Below are 23,739 nucleotides of genomic sequence, written 5' to 3' on the forward strand. Positions count from 1 at the left end.
TATTTCATGTACATGGGATCCCAACATACCATTTTTTGGCATCTAGCTTTTTTAACTTACTGTGTTTTCTAGATTCATCCATGTTTCAGTGTGCAATCACACTTATTCATTTTCGTGACTGCATAGTAATCCACTGTGTGGCCATATCATGGCCAGTTCTTAAATACTTCCCTTTATGGATCAACATTCACACTGGATACCTGAAGGCCACCTGGTCCAGCCCAGAGCAAAAGTAAAAGACAAGATTATCCAGGTATGCAAGTTTCCCTTCCGCATGAAGGAGAGTAAGAAAAGGACCTAGCCTAGAATCTCCTCTGTGATTAAAAAAAAGAGAGAGAGAGAATCCTGCTTGAGTCTCATGGGCTTAAATAAACCACTGACACTACCACCAACTCCTTCCCATGATGGAGTTACCTCTGCCTGCCAGGTACCAGACCAGGCAGGCACATGCACGCAGAACAAAAGTGGACCTTCTTTTACCTCCGTCGACACAGGAGAAGACTATGGCTCTGAGAGATAAGGCCACTTTCCCAGGGTCTGCCAGAAGGATCCCAATCAGGTCTGCCTAACATCAAAGCCCTCCTCAGTTCTCGGGTAACACCTAGAATTCTTTCCCAAGCTGCTCTGGCAGCAAGAATTCCTAACCTTTTTGTGCCCTAGATCTGGAGTCTGCAGACCCCTCTTCTGAATAATGTTTCAAATGCACAGAACAAAATACACGGGATGACAAGGAAACAAATTACGCTGAAACTAGTCACCGATTTTTTGTCATAATCAACCATATGAAATAGTCATGTATGTTCTTCTCATTAACACATTAAGTAACAAAATCCAGCAGTCGGTCTCAGCACTATTATCACCTGAAAGTCATCAAAAGCATAAGTGACATTTAAGGTGCTCTCAACATGACCTACAAAGTGATAGGACCACATCTGGATTTCTACTGGGGATCAAGTCACAGGTGCTACTAATATGACTGTGGCTTGTTGTCTGCGTTCATAATGGAAGGAACACTGAGCTTCAGTTAGACGTGGGTGACAACAAAGATGGCACCCATTTCCCACGCAAGTTCTTGGACCCCTGGGTGAGAGCCGCTGCTCCTCAGAAGCTGTGTGACCCAGAGGTCGCAGGCATGTGGGCTGGGAGAGCAGGGCCTGATACCAATCACCCTATTCAGGAGTGCCCCTGTGAAGAAGGGTCAACCCTCTTGCTCACTCTCCGTCCCTAGTCTGGAATTCCTCAAACCCCCTTCTCTTCTGGGAAGTGCCCTAAATTGTGTTTCCATTCCTCCTGCTGGTTCCCATCTTCTTCTTAGTCTTACCCATCCTAGATATCTCAAGACAGTTTGATGTCTTCTTAAAATAACACCCTGGAGAGGTTTGGGGAGTTTCTAATCTCTCATATCAGACTTTTTATATGACTTCAGAAGGGCAGCCCCTAAGCGCGGTTCCCCCAGGAGAGGGGGAGGCCCCAGCTAAATGTGTGGTACAGAGACACTGAATGAAAACCTAGGGCAGAGCCCGGTGTGGGGGGAGGGATAGGGGCACAGCAGTTCCCTGGGCAGATAGCCACTGGCCCTCACGCCTCCTGGCGGGGGCGGGGGGCTGCTTGGGTAACAAAGAACGGTGAGCTAAGCTGTGCAACCTCTGGGGACCTCAGTTTCTTCATCTGTAAAACGGGAGATGGGCCTCTCCATATTGGCCCATTATGGGGTGGGGAATGGACAACAAAAAATGTGCTTGAATACAGCCCCAAACCAACCAATCATGCATGTTCAGAGTTTACCCCTAACAGGATGAGACCCAGGGCAAACTCACCAAGTAGTGAGCACTTTTGGAGGGGGGGGGGGGGCTTTCTGACCTCAGTGCACAAAACAACCCCAGCTCCCCACCCACCCCCTGCACACCTCCTGCTGTTCCGAGACACAGCCAGGGAGGGGATGGTTCAGGGCAGAGCCAGAGTTTGGACTCCGACCTCTCAGCCGTTCTCTTCCTTCCTCTCCAGTGAAGGCACCCCACCCAGGGCCATGCAAAGCCCCCTCTGTCTTGCCCTCAGTGTCTCCATAGAGAAAGTGCCTTCTGAGCACCCCTTCAGCTCCGGTCTGACCCACGAGGGATGAAGCATTTCCCTTTCCAGCTACGTGACCACCCTCCATCCCCCAGCAAGGGACAACGGCACCAGCTGCAGTGGTCCCAGTGCACGGAGACCACTTTGCTTCCTGTCTAACCACGGTGATAAAGGTGGGAGGACCGCAGGCGGGAGGGGGGGGGGGGCACACAGGTGCAGGGAAGCCCAACTCCACAGAAGCTCGTGCCCCTGCATCACCAAGCGATGGCATCACTAAGACACAACACCTGTTTCCATGGTTCCAGAGACCTGCCTGCTCCCCACAGCAGTGATTGGGGGTGGGGGAGAAGGGGACACAAGGCAAGAGGGACAGAGACAGAGACAGAGACAGAGGGGATGGGCGGCAGGGGGAGGAAGGGTAGGGAGGAGTGAGGAGGGGGCTTGAAGGTCAGAGTTGACCACAAGTACCCCGAAAACGTCCCGGGCCTGGGACCGATGAAATAAGTTCGAAAACAAAAACAGAAAAGTCAAAATGCACACCAGCAGCCCCAGTGTTTCCTGTTTTTCTAACAAATCACCAATGATTTCCAAGAAAAGCAAGCCGTGCTGCGCTCGGCCCCAGGCACAGCCGCAGAATTTGCACATCTGGCCTGTGCTTCGAGAGCGCCGCGCACCCCGGGGCACAGGATGTGGGGGACAGAGAGGGCTGCAGCTCCGCGGTGCACAGGGGCAAGGGGCCGGGAGCCCTGGGGCATCCTCTCTGCAGGAAGACCCCAGGGCCTTGCAGACCCGTGGGGGGGGGGTGTGTGTGTCACGTGGGGGGTGTCACGTGGGCGGGCTTCCCCAGGCCTGTCGATTTCTCTGAGGATTTCCACGCTGGTAGTGCAGGGGCTTCGGGGAGACCCCGTGGGGCCAGGTTTCCCCTACAGGAGGGCTAAGCTCCCCAGGACTCAAGTTTCCCCCATCCCCCCCATGAGGTCGTGGGCTCTTTCGAAAGCCCCCAAGAAGGAAGTGCAGACCCCAGAGCTGGGCTGAGGGTCAGCCCCCTTCTCACCTCCCCAGGAAGCACACCCTGCCCCTGCCTGCCCACCGCTCCGCGAAAACCCAGCTTCCCCTGGAGAGCCTCTCTCCGGCACCCCTTCCCACGACCCAGCCCTCTTCCCTCCTTACCCCTTAGCACAGCCACCTCTGCCCACTCCTGTGGCTCACCCACAGCTGATGCCCCAGGCCCTGAGCGGATAGAAGCCTCCTTCCTGGACAGCCGTTGCAGCGAGAGGAGGGGGTCTGCGCAGATCCAGCCTGTGGACCGATGAGCCCCCCAGCAGCCCCAGTGGGGTCAGAATCAGCCTGTGGGTGGGAGTCACGGATGGAAGGCAGGCAGGGGTGCCCCACCTCTATCTGCCTTTGACCTTACTCCTCTTTGGCTGCTAAACCAGGGAACAGAGTAATCCTTAGTTTGACACACACACACACACACACACACACACACACACACACCCCTTTTGCTGAACCATTTGAAAGTTAGCTGCTGGTTGCAGATACCATGACAAGTCACTGTTAAATGTTAGACTGAACTGCATTCCCCAACCCGAAGGCACCATTACCACACTGAGCTAAAACATAACTACGGCCCAAGGATCGTCGGCCGCACCCCAGGAGCGCTCGTACTTTGCAGAGCACAAGATCTGTGCCTGACTCCCCAGCATCCCCAGGCGCATCCCCATGCCTGGGGGTGGGGGGGGCCTCATCCCTGGGGCCTAGGGGTGGGCAGCCGTGGAGGGGGGGCGCTGGTCTCAGCAACCACCTTTGCCTGGGAGATTATGCTGGCCGGGGTGCCCAGGAAATACGTGAAATTCCTCCACAGCCCGTGACAACACAAAATGAGAATTCTTCCCCAGGGAAATGGAAGGGACATGACAAGGCTGTATTTTCCCAAGATGGGGTCACCCCATCTCCCATCCTCTTCCATGGAGCAGGCTTGTCCCTCGCCCATCAAGACATGGAGACTGAGCGGGCGTGTGACTGCTTCACCTGACTGATGACAGCAGACGCGACAGTGTGTGGCTTCTCGAGCTAGGTCATAGAGCGGAGCCTTCCTGCCTCGTTTGCTGGAAGCCTTGCACTTGGTGCTTGGAGCAGTCGAGCAAGAGACCTGACCAGCCCCTGGAGGTTGCCATGACAGGAGGAAGCCCTTAGGGGGTATCCGACCTAAATTCATTCACTCAAAGAAAAACTTCCCTTATCAAGCAATTGAGACCACAAGATATTTTGCTCGATGCTGTGGTAGATATAAATATGACTAATACGTTGCCCTTCGTTTCAGATACTGAACTCTGCTGGTGCCAGCCTGGAAGGTGCCACCTCCCAGGGGCTCGAATGACCACAGCCAACACATCACGCATGCTCCTGCCCCAGGACCTTTGCACTTGCTGCTTCCTCTGCTGGAGTGCTCTTCTCCCAGATGTCTGCCAGGCTCATTCCCTCCCCTCTGTCCAGTGTTTATGTTATGTTCTCAAGGAGAGCTTTGGGCAAACCCCACCCCTGGCACACCCTGTTTTATTTTTCCCACCTCTTACCACCAACGGACACACCATACATATTACTTGTTATTTATCATACTTGCTGCCTGTCCTTTTCCTCCAGCCCCACAAGGGCCTAGAAGAGTGCCTGGCACATGTTTGCTGGATGAACGAATGCACAATGAATGGGAGGAGGGAAGGGTGAGGAGATTTCAGGGCTGACAAAAGAAGAGAGATGGACAGGGCATTACGCAGAACTCATGTGACTGAGATATGGATGCCACTTTTCTTGTGTGAATCATCAACCTGAGATCCACAGCAGGGCCCTGGGATGGTGGTGTGCTCCCCCTGCACAGCAGCTGGAATGTTTCCTTAGGTTAAAATCAAGCCAGCTAATAAACTGTCATTCCTCTGATCATCTGACGTTTTGGAAGCATGATTCCTAGGACATATGTCAAAGACAGAAGGGAGGTCCCCAAGAGAGAATGAACACAGGAGAGCAGGAGTGAGCATGTCAGGAAAGGAAGGCTTGTGAAAAGCACCAAGGACACCAAAAAGGGTCTGTAGAGTTATTTTCAGAATAACCCCAGCCTGGGGATAAGGTTAGCCACTCCAGGCTGGTGGGGCAGTAGTTACAGGTGATCTAGAGAAAGGAGAACCACTCACCTGCCTACTTCCTCCATCACTTTCTCAAAGAGAACGGTCATCCTATTGGAAAGTAGGGATCAAAGAGAGCTGACTTAACCAACAGCAAGCATGTGTTCAGGGTCTGCTATGGGAGGGTCTTAGTAGGCACTGGGGATCCAGAAAGCTCAAGGAGCTTGTGGTCAGATGGAAAGAGGGGATCCTGAGAGGTCACCATGCACAGCGATAGAACCATCACCAACAACAATGATAAACACAAACCAGACTAGAAAAACAGGCACGAGACTTGATTGACTCTCTCTCTCATGAAAGAGGCTCTCCAAATGGCCAATAAACATGAAAAGGTACTCAATTTCATTAGTCACAAGGGAAATGCAAATTCAAACCATGATGCAATACCGCCACATACCCACCAGAATGGCCCAAATGAAAAACACAGAAAACCCTGTTTGTGAGGTTGTGAAGCACCTTGAAGCCTCACAGCTGCAGGTGGAGAAGGTGAAAATCAGGACAGCTGCTTATCAAATGGAAAGCCAGTTACCAGTACCCACTCAAGTGTGACCTGTGCTGGCCCATGACACAGCAATTCCACTCCCAGACCTTTACTCAAAGGACACACAGCACAAAGTTCAGAGCAGCACCATTCCTACTGGACTGTACCCAATGAGTGAGACATCCAGCGGAGGATAACACCAGACAGGTGCAATAGGAACTTGGTGGTGGGAGAAGGCTTCTCGGAAAGAGTAATTCCCAGACAACTTTTCAGGAAGGAACAACTGCCCTGGGATTCAGGCACAGCCGTGGGAAGAGGATAGAGGTGAGATTCAGGCATGGCTGTGGGAAAACGGACAGAGGTGGGACTCAGGCACAGTGGTGGGAAGATGGATGGAGGCAGGATTCAGGCATGGCGGTGGGAAGATGGACAGAGGCAAAAGCCATGAGAAAGCATGATTCCTTTAGGGAAGGGCAGGAGACCAGCTCCACTGGAGGATAAAGTATGACACAGGGCACACTGGAAAATTTTGCCTCATGGGGTGAGGTGGCAGATGGGAATGGCCTTGGATAGCAGGCTACGTGTTAAGGGTTTATTCAAGGGTCTTGTGTGGCCATTGTCAAACCTTCAACCAGCACGTGACACATCAGCCTTGGGATTCAGATGACCACACCAATGAAGGGGTGAGGGGGAGACCAGGGGAGAGACATCTGCCACAGAGGGCTCTGAAGTCATATAGAGAGTTTGCTGCTTAAAAAGGAGCTGAGAATCGCAGATGAGGACAGACACATCTCCAAGTCATAAGGAAACCAGAGTCTGTGAAAGGGGACTGCTATCGATCATCTTTAAAGAATTGAAGAAAATGAAAGATGTACAAGAGAAAATAGAGAGCAAGACAGACAAAGACAGAAACAGACCCTAGAAATGGCTGTCCCAATTTCAGAGAATATCAAAAGCATAGGATCTACAGAGCCACAATCTCTGAGCTGGCCAGCCCCCTGACAGAGCTCTCTGCATGCCATCAAAGGCAGTTTGGGAACACCCAGGAGAGGACCCAGGGATCCCCAGGGGCTGGAATGGCCTCACCAACAGTAATACAAGAAAATACATGAAAGCAGCATCTCTGGATTTGAACGAGTCCTGCAGGAGCCTTGTGAGAATTTCGAAAAGCGTGAGCTGAAGGAGGACACAGAGGGATTCCCCATTGGCTCACTAACCAAACTAAAAGGGTGTTGAGGATCTGCATCTGCACTCTGTTTTGGCCCTTGAAAGCATGCCATTTTTCAACACACAGCTCAGTAGCAGAAGGACATTTACATCGTCACATAGGCACCACTGTCATCTGTCTCCAGAACTTCATCTTCCCAAATGGACACTCCACACCCATGAAAGGCTAACTGCCCAATTCCCCTCTTCCTATTACCAGCTGCTAGTAACCACTGGTTGTCTTTCTGTCCCTCTGAGTTTGATGACTCTGGGATCCTCATATTCGGGGAATCATACCATACTGCTTCTCTTGTGACTGGCTTATTTCACCTCATATAAGGTCTTTAAGGCTCATCTATACTGGAACATGTCAGAATTTTACTCCCTTTTGAGGCTGACTAATATCCCATCGCATGTATATGCCACATTGTATCCACCCTTCATCTGTAGATGGACATTAGGGTAGATTCCAGCTTTTGATAGAGTGCCATTTTTAAAGGGTTTTCAAAAGAGCTCAGAAGGCATGCTTGCCACACAGCAGAAGGGATAAAGGAACTTTATATGATAGAGAAGATTCAGAAAGACCTCAAACTAGTGGGGTCCAAACGTGGATGAGACTCCTAATTGTCCTCCTACATCCTTTTTTCTTTCTTCTATAATAATATAATGTTTGGGTATTTTAGATTACATTTACCAGATTCTCTTGTAGTCAGGTGTGGCCATGTGGCTATATTCTGGCCATCAATACAGGTATATATTGAAGAATGCAATTTCTACATCATGCCTTTGAAAGGAAGAGGCATGCCTCGTTCCTTCCCTTTCTTCCTCTTGCTAGCTGGAATGCAGATATGATGGCCATTGCTAGGCAGCCATTATGCACCATGAGATGAAAGCCACATGGTCAGGCAGGCAGATCAACAAGATGGAAGGAGCACAGATTCCCAACCTACGAACCTGTCACATAAAGTCTGGATGACTTATGCTCAGCCTATTACATGAGAGCATACACCTCCTCTACGGCGAGCCCATTTCTGTGTATCCCCCACAGAGACTGACTTATGTAAAGGTCAGCCATTCTTTGGAGCAGACTGGGTTGGCCAGCTAATACTGAAGCAATTCAAGTTCAGAGGGTATGGTTTCGAGAGACTCTCCTACTGGTTCGGTAGACAGGACCATGCAAATACAGCCTAGACTAACAAAACTTGTCCTCCTGAAATGAGATCAGATGGTTTTGTGAACAATTACATTCCCAAGGCATACCTATGAAGACAATAAAGATCAGTGATTTCCTGGGATGGCAGAAAAGGAAGAAATAAATAGGCAGGGTACAGAGGAATTCTAGGACATTCAAAATGCTCCATATAAGATTACAGTGATGGCTATGGGTCACTATTCATTTACCAGAACTCAAAAAAAGCCCAACACCAGGAGTGAACCCTGAGGCATTTGGGGGTGACTGTGATGTGTCAACAGAGGTTCATCCTTGGATAAAAAGGTACTATCCAGTGGATGATGCTGAGAACAAAGGAAACTATGCATGTGTTGGGGGGGGATTATACAGGAAATCTCTGCACCTTCTTCCCAATTTTGTTGCAAACCTGAAATTGCTCTCAAGAATTAAGTCTTTATTTTAAAAAAATGATAATCCCGTTGCCGCCTCCATCCACTGGGCAGGTTGTAGGAGTAACAGGCAATGAGTAATCCCTGACCTTTGAAAGCACTGAATGGGGAGGAAGACAGGGGGGAAATCGGACTCTGAGAGGCTGAGCAGTGGACCCAAGGTGAGACTGTCCCAATCCAATCCCTTCAACAGAGCCCATACGGGAGCCCTGATGGGGAGCAGCCGGCAGACGGAACCTTGGGCCAAGAAGGGGCATTCTCCGCCCACCTTGGGGCAATGCTGCATACTGCCTTGGGGCAGGGGGAGAACAGGAGAATGGAGAGTGGGTGGCACCTCCTTCTTTATCCACAGCCTCCAACATAGGGCCATGCAGTCTTGAGGGCCTGCTTCTGCCAACTCCCACAAGTCCCAGCACCTTGTTTTTCCAGCTGACTCGGGAATCTTCTAGAACCTTGTAGTCTTCTCCCAACCCCACACAGCTAGCACCGCACAACCCTGAGCTCCTTAGCATCACTAGCTAAGAAATGTGTTTTCTGGACCCTCCCCAAGGCCACGCCCTCAAATCACCTCCCTCGGCCAACTTCTGCCTCTCTAATATAGGGGCTTTATGACCAATTTCTTTCAAAGTCATGCCCTTGCTTTTCGTCCTTCCTTTGTGTCTTAGAGCACCTTATCCCCAAACCAGTATCATCACGCCATGCCCTGCAGGCTGATGTGACGTCACGGGAGTCCTCTGCACTTCTGCCCTGCTGCTGGCCAGCTCATGGATTTGGAGGAAGAATTCACTGCAGAAAACATCTTCGGGGCATGAGAAGTCAGGTGGCTGTGGTGAGCCCCATCTCTGATTACCTGCTTGCTAGAGAGGGAATGCCAGAATATTCCTATCCCCAGGGCCACCAAAGTCCAGGGCACCTTAACAGACCCATCCAGATGCTGCTGTAGGGTCGCAGGCACAGTAGGGAATCCTGGACGCAAGCCCCTTGTGCTCTTCTGTGGGTGGTCCCAGGCTGCGAGGGGGTGCCCAGGGCCACTGGCACAAATGTTTGAGGAGGCAGGCAAGGCCAGTCTCAGCCCCCTCGGCCCTTTTCTCGGGGGGCAGGGGGAGTGGTGTCACTGCCCAAGTTGGAAGGATCGGGATAGGCGGGTTCTCTCTCCTGGGGAGTCTTTCCCACTGCTCTCTCCTCCCCAGAAAGCTCTCTTTCCTCTCCAAAGCATTACTCCCTTTCAAAGGGGGGAGAAAAAAAAAGAAAGGGAAGAAAACCCGAACCTCGTCGTCCGTCGTCCGTTGCTTGCTCCAACCCATCCCCCTGCTTGGGAGTGACCCAGGGGAGTCTCTAAAGGGTTCCTCCTCGACTAGCAGACCCAGGTTCAAGAACAATGCTTTATAAGCCATAAATGGCGATATGCAAACTAACATTGGTTACTGGTAGTATTTGACTTTCTCCCGATTTAAAAACTTGAGTTCTATGCCTCCCTCGGCCTCCTCCAGGGTCAGTATGGCCCGGCCCCCTGGGGAAGGTTGCAGAATCGCCAGAAATCCTCCCAGCATTTCTCCCCCCCTGAAAACGGGGCTCCTGATTGCCCCACAGCCCGCCAAGCAGGCAGGGACAGGAAGCTCCTCTATCTTGTAAACATCGTGTCGCAAACAGACACTTGACTTCCCTAGGTCCCTGTAGAGAAGTGGCCCCAGGTCTGGGAGTGACTTGCGTGGGGCTGGCTCCCCGGGGCTTCCCCACCGTCAGACTTCCAGAATGGCTTGTCTTAAGTCTGACTCACATGGAGGGCGGACACAGGTTCCCAAGGAGAGGGTTCTCTGCATGTGAGGTTTGCCAGGGCCCCTGGGGCCTGGGCGGACCCCCCCAGAGGGGGACATCTGCCTTGTTGTCCAGGAAGGCAAAAACACAGTATTTTTGCTCCTTCGGATGCACTACAGAATCCAATGCAGTTCCTGGAGGGCGCAGTCCCTGGGTCGCAGGAGGACTGAACCCCACGAGATCTCAGATGGGGGTGTTAATCACCTGTCACCCAAGGCTGGGGCCCCAGGCTTCCTCTGTGCAGCGGCTCAACCAGCCAACACGGACAGGGCATGCCAAATCCTGGCCCGCTGGGCACTGGGGAGAAGGGGCTGAACATGACAGCTGGGGGTGGGGGCGTCTCCTCATCGGGAAGATGGGGGAGAGGCAAGAATGCACATTAGGTACTGGAGAAACTGAGGCTGGCAGCCTGGCCAGAGGAAGGGGTACACATTCAGGGGGAAAGACTCCAAGAGCCGGACTCAGGGTTGACATCTGAATGTCCACCAAGGACTCTGGGCTTTCCCTGTGAGGCAGGGCATCCCCAGAGGCTTCCAGAAGCTTCCAAGACTGGTGGCGAAGGGGTTTTTGTAGGAAGAGTCTGCTGCCAGAGCAAGGAAGGCCCATGGGCGGGATTGTGGGGACAAAAGCTGAATGACGTGTGGCAGAGTGCGCAGTGGGGAAGTGAGAGAGGCCAGGACCCCAGGCGGCGCCATGACATGGGCCGGGGAGCGGAGAACTGGAAGATGGAGGGAGGACCCAGAGGTGACTCCAAGGTTTCATGTCTGGGAGGCTGTTGTCAGCAGAGACAAGAATGGGGAAGTCCGCAGAGGAAGCCCACTTTGTGGGTGAGGAGCTGGGCTCCTGACAGGGGGTGAGCTTGACATAGTGCGAACAGCAGGCCTGGGCTTGGAGATACACCTGCCGGAGAGGGACACGGACGTGCCCGGGGATGGCTGGGGAAGGAGGTGCAGGCGGGAAGAGATAAAGCTCCAGGGGAGCTGTAGGCATCAGGGGTCTCGGAAACTCCGGGGAGCCCTACCAGCTGGGATGCAGCCACTGGAATTCACCATCAGGCAGCTGCCAGTGACCTTGGAGGGAGCCGTCCTATAGAGAAGGCTGGGTGGAAGGAGGCATGGCGCAGCCAGGGGCTGAACGTGGCACCCGCCCAGGAAGGTGACCCTCCACGTAGGGCTTGATGGGTGTCCTTCCCCAGCTGTTGGAAGGAGCTAAGAACAAGATAGACCCTCCCACAAAAGCCCATGCTTCAGCACAGGGTGTGGGCGAGGGTCTCCTGCCCTGGATGGTTACACTTTTCTGACCCCCAAAGCGGCCTTGCTTGGGAGGAACAGGCTGTGGGATTTGTGGGGGAACTGGGCAACGTTGGGATTTTGTCTGTTCAAGGCCACCGAACTCCTTAAATTCAAATCCCATTCTCAGAACTACTGATCTGTATTCAACCCGTCAGACACAGCCGCTAGGATTTGGAGAACTAGAGACCTGGGAACGGAGCAGCCTTGGCCTCCTTTCTCACGGCAGTCCTGCCTACACAGGACGTGTATTTCCCCTGAATGCTTCCCCCTGACAGGGAACTCATTACCGCAAGGCCACCCAGTCTGCTGTTGATCTGTTCTGAATTTGTCCTCGATGCTCCCTGTACCCAACTTGAGGCCCCTTTAGGTCTTGTTTTTGGTTTCCTGGGGACCCGGTCCTCACGGAGCAGGCTGCCTTCGCCTTTTCCCCGGGACGCTGCCCTCCAAACATGTGGAGATGGATACGACTTGTCCCCAGGGCCCTCTTCTTCAAGGAAAGCCTCTCGGCCTCTTTGGCATGACGTCATCACCGTCTTGGCTATTGCATCTGCGTAGGACATGGTTTCTCAGCATCCCCGGCAGGCACGGCCCCTGGAGCGGAATGGGGCCACCCCGTTGCTAAAGAGCACGGGAAGCAAGGGCTCAGAATTCGTGGCTGACTGCTGGAGGCCAAGAATCAAAGCCGGGAGCACAGGTATGTGTGTGGAAGGCTCAGGAAGGGAGACAAGGAAGGGATGACAGCCCCCAGAGGCCAGGATGCACGAGCAGAGGGACTCAAGACCAGAGCCTTTATCCTGACTTTCCAGGCACAGAGCACTCCCCTGCTCCGGCTGCCAACCCCAGGGTACAAGAGATGAGTCTATCCCCAAATCACTCAGCAGAGCTTCACTCCAGTGACGACAGCGGGACAGAGACGGATGAGGAGGGTTGACCTTACTCAGGAGTAAGGATGCCAAAGTCCGAAAGAGGTTCCGAGCAGGTCAAACCTGGCACTGCTTGGAAAGAATAAAATACCTTGACCAGACAGACAGAGTTTGCTCTAGAAATGCAGGACGGGCTCAATCCAAGGAGCTAATGACATCATGTGTGACACAAACCTCCAGCAAGGGAAAAGGCTACAAGAGCATCTTGGTAGACGCGGAGGGAAGTAGTCTACAGACTTCCCTCCCATTCATGCTTCCAAAAGTCCTTAGTCATGAGGAACTGAAGGAAACCTCCTTCACACGGGACACTTGACCGGACCCACGTATCAGAGAAACAAAGCCCCGGGCTCGGGCCGGTCCCTGGGCACTCCGGGAGCCGGGACCATCTGCAGCGCTGGCCAGGACGGAGCAGAGGGCTTCTTGTAAGAACGTCGGTAGCAAAAGTGATGCTCTTTTGTCATCTTGAAAATGGCCTAAATTCAAGACTTGATGAGAAATTCAGAAAGCATAAGCATGGTGGGTGGGGGGAGGGGGTGCAGAGAACGGTCAGGAAGTTCACCCCCTGTACCCACCCCCACCACACACATTTGGGTTTTTTTAAGATTTTATTTATTTATCAGAGAGAGAGAGCACAAGCAGGGAGAGGGGCAGGCAGAGGGAGAAGCAGGCTTCCCATTGAACAGGGAGCCCGATGCGGGACTCAATCCCAGGACCCTGAGATCATGACCCGAGCCAAAGGCAGACGCATCACCGACTGAGTCACCCAGGCGCCCTGAGCCTGACCATTTATGCAAAACTTTGAAAGAGAGAGGGAGGGAAATTATGTATGTACGCGGACGCACACGGACTTCATGGTTCTGGGAGGAGAGCTCTGGGTGGACAAGGAGAATGTGGGGGAGGAGGGTGACCAGATAGCAGAAAACCAACCTTTCTTAACCCTGTAAGGGCAGTGGCTCCGGATAGGGACAGAACGCAAGCCCAGCGGACAGTGGCACACAGGGGCTCCCGTTGCTGCTGGGCTACAGAGGCGGAGGCCTCCTGCCAGAAGCCCACGGAGACAGCGGTGACACATGCTCCCTGCTGATGATCAGGGCGGAGGAAAAGGGAAGCACCAGTTATAGCACTGATGGCCTCAAGGGCTGAGCGCCTGCTCTATGCTGCACAGCTATGCCTGGGCCCAGCGACCTTGCTGTGATCCACATTCCTGTGTCTCTCTGCCTTGGATCTCTTGGGTCTCACGGTGAATAGAACTTCACTAGGGAAAGCCTTTCCTTCACCCCCCCAAGCTACAGGGGAGCTCCCTTTGTGTAAAATCACAGGCCCTGCTAATTCTCACCATTGTGGTGATGGGAAGCGGGTCGAAGTCCTGGCCGCCTGACGAATCACACACGGGCAGGACACTGTGTGGCTCGGGACGCCCAGAGGGAGCCCAGCCCTTGCCCTGCACACAGAAGGTGTTCCGTGAAGAAATGTGCTGAGCCGGGGAAAGGAAGGTGGGAGCTCAGGAAAGGACTGCAGAGAGCACCTGTTACACACCCGTCACACGCCTCCACGCACATGAGAACGGACATCCCCAGGGACATGCGCGGATGGACCCAAAGTCGTGTACTTGGCGGTGCAAGAGACTGGCAGGAACAAGGCCAACCAAGTATGGGAGGCAGAAGCCCAGACGCCACCTTCTGCCCTCACACCCCAGCCCCTGCCCCCAACAAGGAAACCACACAGCCTCATTTGCCTGGGTCAACAACAGCAGCCAGAAGACTCCAGAGGACACGAAAATGAAAAGCACACCCCTCCCTCCTGACCCCACCCTCCTGCAGGCGGGCAACTCCCATTATTGGCCTGCATGGACTTCAGGCCTCTGACATCTTGGGGAGCGGAGCGGGGGTTCACGGTGACAGCTTAACAGCCACACAGAGGGTCAGGTGGCTCAGGTGAGCAAGCCAACACGCTGCTGGTCAGACACTGTAGGCCAGAGTGGTCGGTGGTCCGGCAGGAGGACACACAAGGTGTGGGGAGGACAGGGTGGGTGGCCAGGGCTGGGGAGTGGAGAGCCAGTGGAAGAAAAGACGTCAAAGATGATGAGGTTTGAATGGGGGATGGAGTCACAGTCCACTGGGCGGCAGAGGAAGGGAAGAGCAACATACGGAGAAGGAAGAGCGGGTACAAAGGCACTGGGGTTTGCCCGAGCCTCTGGAGAGACAGCAGCAGGGTGGCCCTGAGTTGGCTGGTGGGAGACCTGGCTAGCCATGCCAAGGAGTACAAGCCTTCTCCAGGGTGTGGTGGCAGGTCTGAAGGGTTCACAGTCAAAACTCGTGCTCCGATTTGTTGCCTTATGTGATCATGGCCATGGGAGCAAGGCTGAGCAGGGAGCTGGTGTAAAGCTGGAAACTACTGCCCCAACCCACCAGACCCAAGAAGGACCCAATGCCTGCTCTGAGCCACCAGTTACCCACTGTGTCCTCACACTCAGCCCCCACCATGCTACAGCTCTATCGCCCTTATCCAGAAGGCACCTCACTGAAACCCCTGGTTATCCAGAACCCGGCCATGAGCCTGGAAGCAAACAGAAAAGACACCATGGTGGGCCACCACTCATGCCCCCAAAATCACTATTCTGTGCATTGCCAAAAAAGAAATATTGCTGTCCGTTGTCAAGGTAAGATGCATCTTGATTTCCAAGTCATTAAAATGTAAAAACACATATGTCTTCAATCCCCAGACTATCCTAACACGTCATGTGTTTGCTCTAGGAACATCTCATCTTCCCTTGGGGACAAGTCAGTGTAACCCCTCCTGTGTTCCCTCCCATACACATCTACACCAGACGCTCCCCTGAGTGACTGCTTATCACTCTCTGGCCTCTCTAGAAGTTTCCCCTTTTAAGACACTGTGATCCAGACCTTGAGCCCACCCACAGCTGAGCCAACCAAGACTCTGGCTCCCAGCAATCCCACAGGGCTGGCCAGGTGAGCCCACTGGGCGAGCCTCTTGGAACGAAGGCAGAGTCAGCAAGGACTTGGGGACAGAAGATAATCATCTCCCTCTTAAGCTGGAGATGTTGGGGAGGGGGTACTTAAAATCCCAATGAGGCCTAGCATACAAAGACCCCAAGCCTGCCTGTCCCAACAGTCCTGGGTGCTTATGCTTTAAAAGGCAAGGAAGGGTCTCCTGAAAAGAGAGGTACCCAGAAAAAGAGAGGTTGACCATTGGAAACCTTCTTTGTCTTCCTGGATGCACAGGGCGGTGGGCCCGCTGAGGAAGCAGGGAAGCTCCTGATCTGCAAACTGGTGTTCTGCAAACACCCAGGAAGCAGCTCCATGTGCAGCTCGAATTGTCACACTTTTCTCATGGAATCTCCCCACAGCCCTGGGGAGGCCACTGTTAGAGCCCATTTTACAGAGAGGGCAATGGGGCTGCGTGGGGAAGGGGCAGAAGATGCTCAAGGTCACACAGCAAGACCCCGGGGGCGGCAGCTCAAGTCTCCTTTCCACATGGCACAGGGTTCCCCCACAATGGCTCCAGCGCCTCCCTAAAGGAGCTTATTCAAACTTTAGAAAACTACAGATTGCAGACCTCGGCCCCCGCCCCGTCCCTCCCGAAGAACGTGGCTGGGGCCTGGGGGCTGTGTGCTGTGACAAGCTCTGGGAACCAGCGCCTCACCAGGTGGCCCAGGCCAGGAGGAAGAGTGCTGGCGAGAAGATGCGGCGACCACCGGAGGGAGGAAGGTGGCGTGATCCAGAAAGGGGCCTTCCGGGCAGACCTGGCCTACTTTTAGCCCTCATTTCGCCCAAACCCACCCCTCCGCTCTGCTCTGAGGCTTTTAACTCACTTGATACCACATCCTGCCGCTTTCATCTCGCGTTCCTTTTCCCTCCGAACCATCCAACCACGGCCTTCCTCCTGCTGACCCGCACCTCTCGCTAATTTACTCCCGGGGCCTGGGCTGGGCCAGCGCGCGGGCACACGCACACCTGAACACACGCGCACACACCTGCACGCACGCACCCGCGGACTCACGCGGGGACACCCAGGTGTAAACACGGCTCCTGCCACCGCGCCCACGAGCGGTGCTGCAGAAGCGCGGCCGGAGCCGGGGCACCCCCGCGACGCCCGGGTCCTGGCGGCGACGCCCACGCTCATCGCGACCGTCCCCAGGCGGAGCGACGCGGGCTCCTGACCCCGACTCGGGCCGGTCTTCGGGGGAGGAGGGAGGACGCGGCCACACGCACGGCCCCGGCGTTCTACAGTGTCCCCCCCCGGGGCGCCCCTTCTGTCTCCGGGAGTACCGGGACGGCCGGTTGCGGCCCCGCGTGTCCCCGGGCCCGGACACAGCAGGACTGCCCAGCCCGCCCGCGGCGGACGCCGCTCTCAGAGCCCACTGCTCCCCGACGGTGCCCACGCTCCTCTCCCCGCACCTCCCCGCGCGCCCTCCCCGCCCGCCCGGCCACGCACCTGCAGTCCCCGCCGGGCGCCGAGCCCTTCTCCAGCGGCTACTCCCCGCGGCTCGCGTGCGGCCCGGACCAGGCGCCGGTCAGGATCCGCGCGGTGAGTCTCAGCACCAGCCCGGGCTGCACTCGGACCTCGGGCCAGGGGGCGGGTCGGGGGCGGGGCCATGTAGGTGGGCGGGGCCATGCGGGGTGGGGCTGGGGCGGGGTGGGGCTGGGGGCGGGGCGGGGCGCCCAGCGGGTCTCTAGCGCCACCTGGCGGCTGGGGCGCGCGGGCAAGGGGCCAGCCGGCCCACGCATCCTCCGAGCCCCTCTGGCCCAGCGCAGCGCCGGAGCCGCGGCCCCAGGGTGGAGCGCGTCGGTCCTGGAAGGGACAGGCCCCGTAGGTGGACGGCCGCGGCCGGAGGGGCCCCGAGCGCCACCGACCCCCCGGGAGTCAGGTGCGGTCGTGTCCCGGGGAGCGGAAGCGCGGCCTCGGCCCCGCAGGAGGGGTGGGCGGAGCCGGGGGGAGGCTTGGGGTGGGGGCTTCGGGGAAGGAGGAGAAAGGGGAAGCTCCGTCGAGCTGCTTCCTTCTCTCGCGGCGACCCAGCGCCCCACTTCCTCCTCCTACTTCTATTTTCTTTGGGCGCTCTTAACCTTTACAATGCCTGCACCCCTGGTGCGCAGACGCGCGCGGGACCCCCAGCCTCCGGGCTGACTCCCCCCGCTCCCCCGCCGGTGGCTGTCACTCGGCCTTTTCTCAGCCCCCGAAGCGGGGGGAGGGGTCGTCTCCAGAGTCCAGACCCTATTCTTGCCCCTTCGGTTTCCCCCACAGACGCCGCCGCTAGGAAGAACTCCGCAGGGAATCGTGCCCTGTGCCTCGCTCCCACCCTTCCAAAATGGGGCTGGGGGAGGGGTTGTGCCGGCAGCCCTGGCGAGGCAAGAATAACCCTTGATTGCAGAATCGGCGCAGGGCCAGGCTGAAATTTCCACTTCCACTGTTGAATGGGACTCCTGTGTCACAACAGCTGTTGAAGGCGCCTGAAACTGGCCACAAGGTCGGACGTTACTGTGGGTCAGAAGCCACACCCCTACCTGAGGCTTTGAAAGATGTGAACACCAGTGACTTTTCTCTTCCTGACTCCCAAAATACCAAGAAAAAGCAACTTCCCCAAAGGCACAGAAACAGAAAGTACCCTCAGGCGAGCACGACGGTCTGGTTCTAGTCTGCAGTTAGGTCTGGAAGTGCTCTCAGAGCCCGTACTTGGATGCGTCATCCACCCCCCCAAACACACACATACACACACACACACACACACACGCACGCACGCCACCATGTCACAAATAAGGAACCCGAACCCCAAAAGACTGAGAGGGCACGCTGAGGTCACACGACTTGATAAGGGTGGGCGCAGACTCTAGTCTCCCCAATCCCTACTCTTTTCCACCCCAAAAATAGGAGAAGGGGGAAGAGGGAGACAGCCCAGAGGTGGCCGGGGTGGGACGCTGGGGTGGCACTGCTCTGGAATCAGGAACTGAGTCGCCAGGATGGCACAGTGTAGCCCGGATTGACGTGTTGGGTGGTGAGGTCACTTGCAAGGGTCAGGAGACACCAGGGAAATTATGGCATCCTTGACTTCCTCTATGTCCCTGGTATCCTAAAACTGAAGGTGGAGGAAAGCAGAGTTGCCTGTCAGAGCTCACTGCCGGGGAGCTGAGCATGCCACAAAGCCCACTTAGTCTCATCCTGCATCCCCTGTGTTTGCATGCTATCCCATCCTCTCACTGAGCTCCCCCTGTGTCTCCCTGTCCTCAGAGGGCAGGCCACTGACCTGGAGATCTGGTCACCACCTGACACCTATTGGCCAGAACTTGCAACTACAGCCACTCAGACACATCTTCGACCTTCTTTCCTGCACCTCTCCCAAGCAACTGGTAAGACTCAAGGTGCCCTTGTCACTCGTGTGGCCCCTGATTACGTGATACTTTGTACAGCTCTCTGTTGTTGCTTCATTTAAAAATATATGTCTGGGGTGCCGGGGTCTCTCAGTCAGTTAAGCATCTGCCTTTGGCTCAGGTCATGATCCCAGGGTCCTGGGCTAGAGCTCTGCATCAGGCTCAACAGGGAGTCTGCTTCTCTCTCTCCCACTCCCCCTGTTCATGCTCTTTCTCAGTCAAATAAATAAATAAAGTCTATAAAAAATTAAATAAAACTATATGTCTCTCTGTAATCTCTCCTTTTCACTGTCTTGTGTTTTCAGAGGGGTCTAACCCATCTCTGCTTCCTCTTCTAATGTGTATCCTCAAGGCTCTGAAAATAATCACCAAGGAAACACGAAAACTGAATAAATCAAGTAAATGGAGAAGAGACAACATCTCCTTAGTGGTAGAATTTCAATGACTAAATGGAGGAGGAGTGGTAGAATTAGAAAATCGCCATTTGGCAGATGTCACAGTAAGAACTTTTGTAGGCACAAATCATCAGCAGATGCCCTTTGTGGTGGCCAAAGGTGTGATTATGAGTGGGTTATTTGCTTAGACTTCAAGTAGCTCCCCGTGAGACACATGTTCGCTTCAAAGGGAAGAATGGTAGCTTGGTAACAGAGACCAGGGAGAAATATACCTTAACCAAGTGAAAATATTGACGGTATCATAGCAAAGCATCGTCAATATCATTTACCTCTTGATTGGATGTGCTTGATTTCCATGGCATTCTGGTCAAAAGTGCCTTACCCCTGGGGGCACCTGGGTAACTCAGTTGGGTAAGCATCCAACTCTTGATTTCCACTCGGGTCATGATCTCCTGGGTCATGATTTCAGGGTCATGGGATTGAGTCCTGCATTGTTGGGTTCCCCACTGCTTGTCCCTCTCCCTCTGCCCCTCCCCACACTCACGTGTGCACACGTGCTCTCTCTCTCTTAAATAAGTAAATCTTTTTTTAAAAAAATACCTTATCTCAATCTAACCATAAGAAAACATCAGACTAAACCAAATTGAGGGACATTCTTCAAAATCTTCCAATGGCACCAAGGTCAGGATGCAGAAGACGAGGGGCAGTGTCACACAACAATAAAATGCAATGAGAGATTCTGGACTGGATCCTGGACCAAGGAAAAGGACATTAGTGGGTCCATCGGCAACATTTAAATAAATTCTATAGATTCATTAACAGTACTGTATCAATATTAATTTCCTGATTTCAATAATCATACTATGTTATGTTCTATCCTCATATTTAGGGAACCTGGTTGAAACTTTTATGGGAACTCTCTTTGCAACTTTTTTTGGTAATTCGAAAACTGTATCCATGTATACGCTTTAAAGAGCAAAAAAACAAATGTTCCAAATCTTACCAACACTTGAAAAACTTCCCCTTTCGTTTTCTGTTATTAAAACCTAAAAAGGAAACTATAGACCACTCTTCTCCACGATGCAGATATAAAAATCTGAAGTAAAATAAGCACAAACCGTATTCAGCCTTTAGTGAAAACAGTAATACGCCACGACAACGTAGGGTTTGTTCAAGGGATGCCAACATCCTGGGGGAGCCTACAGGAGTTTGGACATACTCAATGCCTCAGGTGGACTGGTTTGCCCAAAGCATCACTTATCAAAATTCACGGGCCTGTGTAGAGGGGTTTGTGGGTGGACCAGAAGGAGTGGCCTCCAGTGGAAGTTCTAGAAGGTCAACATAGGAGAGGCTGACGCTCTGACTGATCGACTGCCATCCTAAAATTTAGATGGGATGTTTGGGGAGCAGATGGTGGATGTGGGGCCGACCCGCACGCCCCCTCCTTCCAAGCCTGTCCTTTGGTGTTGCCACCAATGGGACTGTGACCACTATACCTGGCCAGTCTCACAGCTTAGCATCTGGATCTGATGGGGAAAGAACTTCCCTCACAAAGAGCTGCTTCCTTTGGGGTCTTCCAACCTGGACACAGCAGGAGAAGAGCCAGGGGAGAGGGTTGGGAAGAAGCACACAGTGAAGGAGGCTTTGAAAGAAGCTGGAAGACTGGCACAGGGGCCAGGAGTTAGAGCGTCTCTGAGACCCAAGAGGTCAAGCTTATGGCGAGAAGGTGTTCATTTCCCATATGAGGGCATCACATGACGGCATTGTTTATACTCTGTGCCTCCTGAAACAAACCCCCCAAATTTCCCTCTTTTATTTTCCCCAGTTCAGTAAGATTTTCTTTCCCTACACACAGTATGGTTTCTTTTCTGGTGGCATCTTACACTGTGTTCTTCCAAGAGACACATTTTACGTATTAAACATATAGGAATATTCTTCACTTCCATACGTATACATATATATATATATATAGATAGATAGATATGTTTGCTCCCATTCCTCTTCAAGCCCATAACCCTCGTGGCTTCCTGTCTTTTTTCCACATTTGCTAGAGACATGATCACAAGAAATATTTCACCTTGGCCTAATCCCATTATCAGAAAAACTGCATGAATGCAAAACCAGCAATGGAACCTTGACCTTGATGTCTAGGAAGCAATGGAATATGGAGAAAACAAGGTGTGGAAAACACACAAGTAAGCTGAAGGAGCCTATCTCCCGCCCCCACACAACACACACACACCGAGGGGGGCAGCTACAGTCCGCTGTGGGCATGTGGGATGCAGGACTGGTGTGGTCAAGGTTTTATAATTTTTAAAGAGAGATCAGAAATTAGAATTATTGATCTGAAATCTCTTGATTTTTAAATGCTGGCAGCTAATTCGATCTTTGAAAACTCTTGGCAGGCCAAACCAGACATGACCCTACTGAGTTCCAGTCTGTGACATCTGTTTTATATTACGCAGGTGGGAGCCGCACCAGTGAGACCTGAGTTATTTCTGTTAATGTGAGCTAATTTGTTCCCACTGGCTCTGGAGACACTTCGTTTATGGAAGGAGGGCCAACGTTAAAAGTTTATGAATGTTGTTCATCATATGAATGGGACACAGGAGAAAAGCCACATAACGACCCTAATAAGATGCACCCTGATGAAAATGCATAGTGACTGGGGAGAGAAAGTCTTTGTCAAGATGACAACTGTGTTGATCTCAGTCCAACAAACAGTATGATATCTGGTGAATGGAATGGAGAGCAAAGACTGTCCTTAACAGCAAAGACATTCCTGTGAAAATGAGAAAAACAAGCATGTCACTCCATGGGTGGTATCAATAATATTCTGAAAGTCAAGGGAAATCAGTAAGAGTCAAAAAATGAATAAGATAAATAAATTCGGGGGAGCCTGGTTGGCTTAGTCGATTAAATGTCTGTCTTCAGCTCAGATCATGATTTCAAGGTCCTGGGATCAACCCCTGCATCAGGCTCCCTGCTCAGCAGGAAGTCTGCTTCTCCCTCTCTCTCTGCCCCTCCCTCCTGCTCATGTTCTCTCTCTCTCTCTGTCTGTCTGTTTCAAATAAATAAATAACATATTAAAAAAAAAGAACCTATGAACTTTATTATGGGATTTAAAAAAGCCTTTCATAAATGGAAAAACACCTTATATTCTTAAATGGGAAAATGATCTTATCAAAGACATCATTCTTCCCAGTTGAGTTTATGAATGTAATACAGTTTCGAATAAAAGACACATAGGCTTTGAGGAGAGGGAAGGAGATTGACAAAATGATTTTACTTTATTTGATTTAAAAAAAAAAAATGCTGTGTGAGAATAGTCAAGAAACTTTTCCAAAGGTTTCATAATGAGAGAAGTTGCCATCTGAGATAGGAAAGTTTTCTGAAATCACAGAGTTCCATAAAATCACAATGGCACTATACATGTAAGCTGTAACATCAATGGGGCCAAACTGATCTATCAGAAACAAACACAGGTGTCTGAATGAATTTAATATGTGCTAAAGATGATAGGATCCACTTGACCCGTTACCCAATAAATGAATCAGAACAACTAACTAACCATAGAGGGGGGAGAAAAGCAAGTGTGGCTTTCTACCTCCAATCCTATACCACAAAAAAACAGTGTAATGAAAGATCCACGTGCAAAAATTAAAATAAAACAAGGGTAGTCAGAAGGCAAAAAGGGAGTGTGTATATACTGTGTATATACTGTTAGAGTTGTAATTGACCTTATAAAGCCTGACACCAAAATAAGAAGTTATGAAGGAAAAGATGGAGTCGGATTTTTTTTTTAAGTCAAATAACTTCTCTACATGAAAAACTACCATAAACACTGAATTAAAAGGCAAATGGCACACTAGGGCAAAATGTTTGCAGTAACAAAGGACTCCACCTTTGACAGAAGACGTATTTTTTACATTAAAAAAATTAGATTCCCAAAAGAGGAGTGATCTGAGCAGGTAAGTCGACAATTCACCAAATATATACAAGTGGCCATAACTATATGAAAAGTGTTCAACTCTAAGTGAAATGTAAATTAAAAAGAGGAGATATAAACTGCCATCTGGCAGCTAGGAAAAGATAGAAAATTTATATTACCCACAGTTTTCAAACATTTGGAGACCCACTTCTCATAAACTATACAGTAAGTATAAATTTTGTGTTGTGTATGGAAACATTAAAGTGCACATACTCTTTAATCCAATAATGGTACTTCCAGAAATTTATTTGAAGGAAAAATAAATCAGTCTTGTATGAAAGATTGTAGGCAAGAGTACTCATCACAAGTTTGCTTATAATTTAAAGCAGTGAAAAATTTATAAGGAACATGAATATGTAAACACAGAGAATTAGTTTTAAAATATGCTTA

At 52.2% G+C, this 23,739-nt stretch overlaps 1 protein-coding gene across 3 annotated transcripts in view; it reads right to left on the minus strand.

Moving 5' to 3' along the window:
- PIK3R5 (phosphoinositide-3-kinase regulatory subunit 5) overlaps window positions 1-17,185 on the minus strand; it is a 61,356-nt gene extending 44,171 nt beyond the window's left edge. Inside the window, exon 1 of one of the 3 annotated variants that reach the window (XM_045083370.1) lies at window positions 17,036-17,181. The gene's annotated coding sequence lies outside the window, so the exon portion shown is untranslated. Of the gene's footprint in view, window positions 1-17,035 lie in introns of all 3 variants that reach the window. The other 2 variants (XM_045083371.1, XM_045083372.1) reach the window with 2 other exon arrangements.
- Between the last annotated feature and the right edge of the window lie 6,554 nt (window positions 17,186-23,739).

This window comes from Mustela putorius, unplaced genomic scaffold, assembly GCF_011764305.1.
Source record: "Mustela putorius furo isolate JIRA1106 unplaced genomic scaffold, ASM1176430v1.1 tig00000695_pilon_pilon_pilon, whole genome shotgun sequence".
Lineage (NCBI taxonomy): Eukaryota > Metazoa > Chordata > Mammalia > Carnivora > Mustelidae > Mustela > Mustela putorius.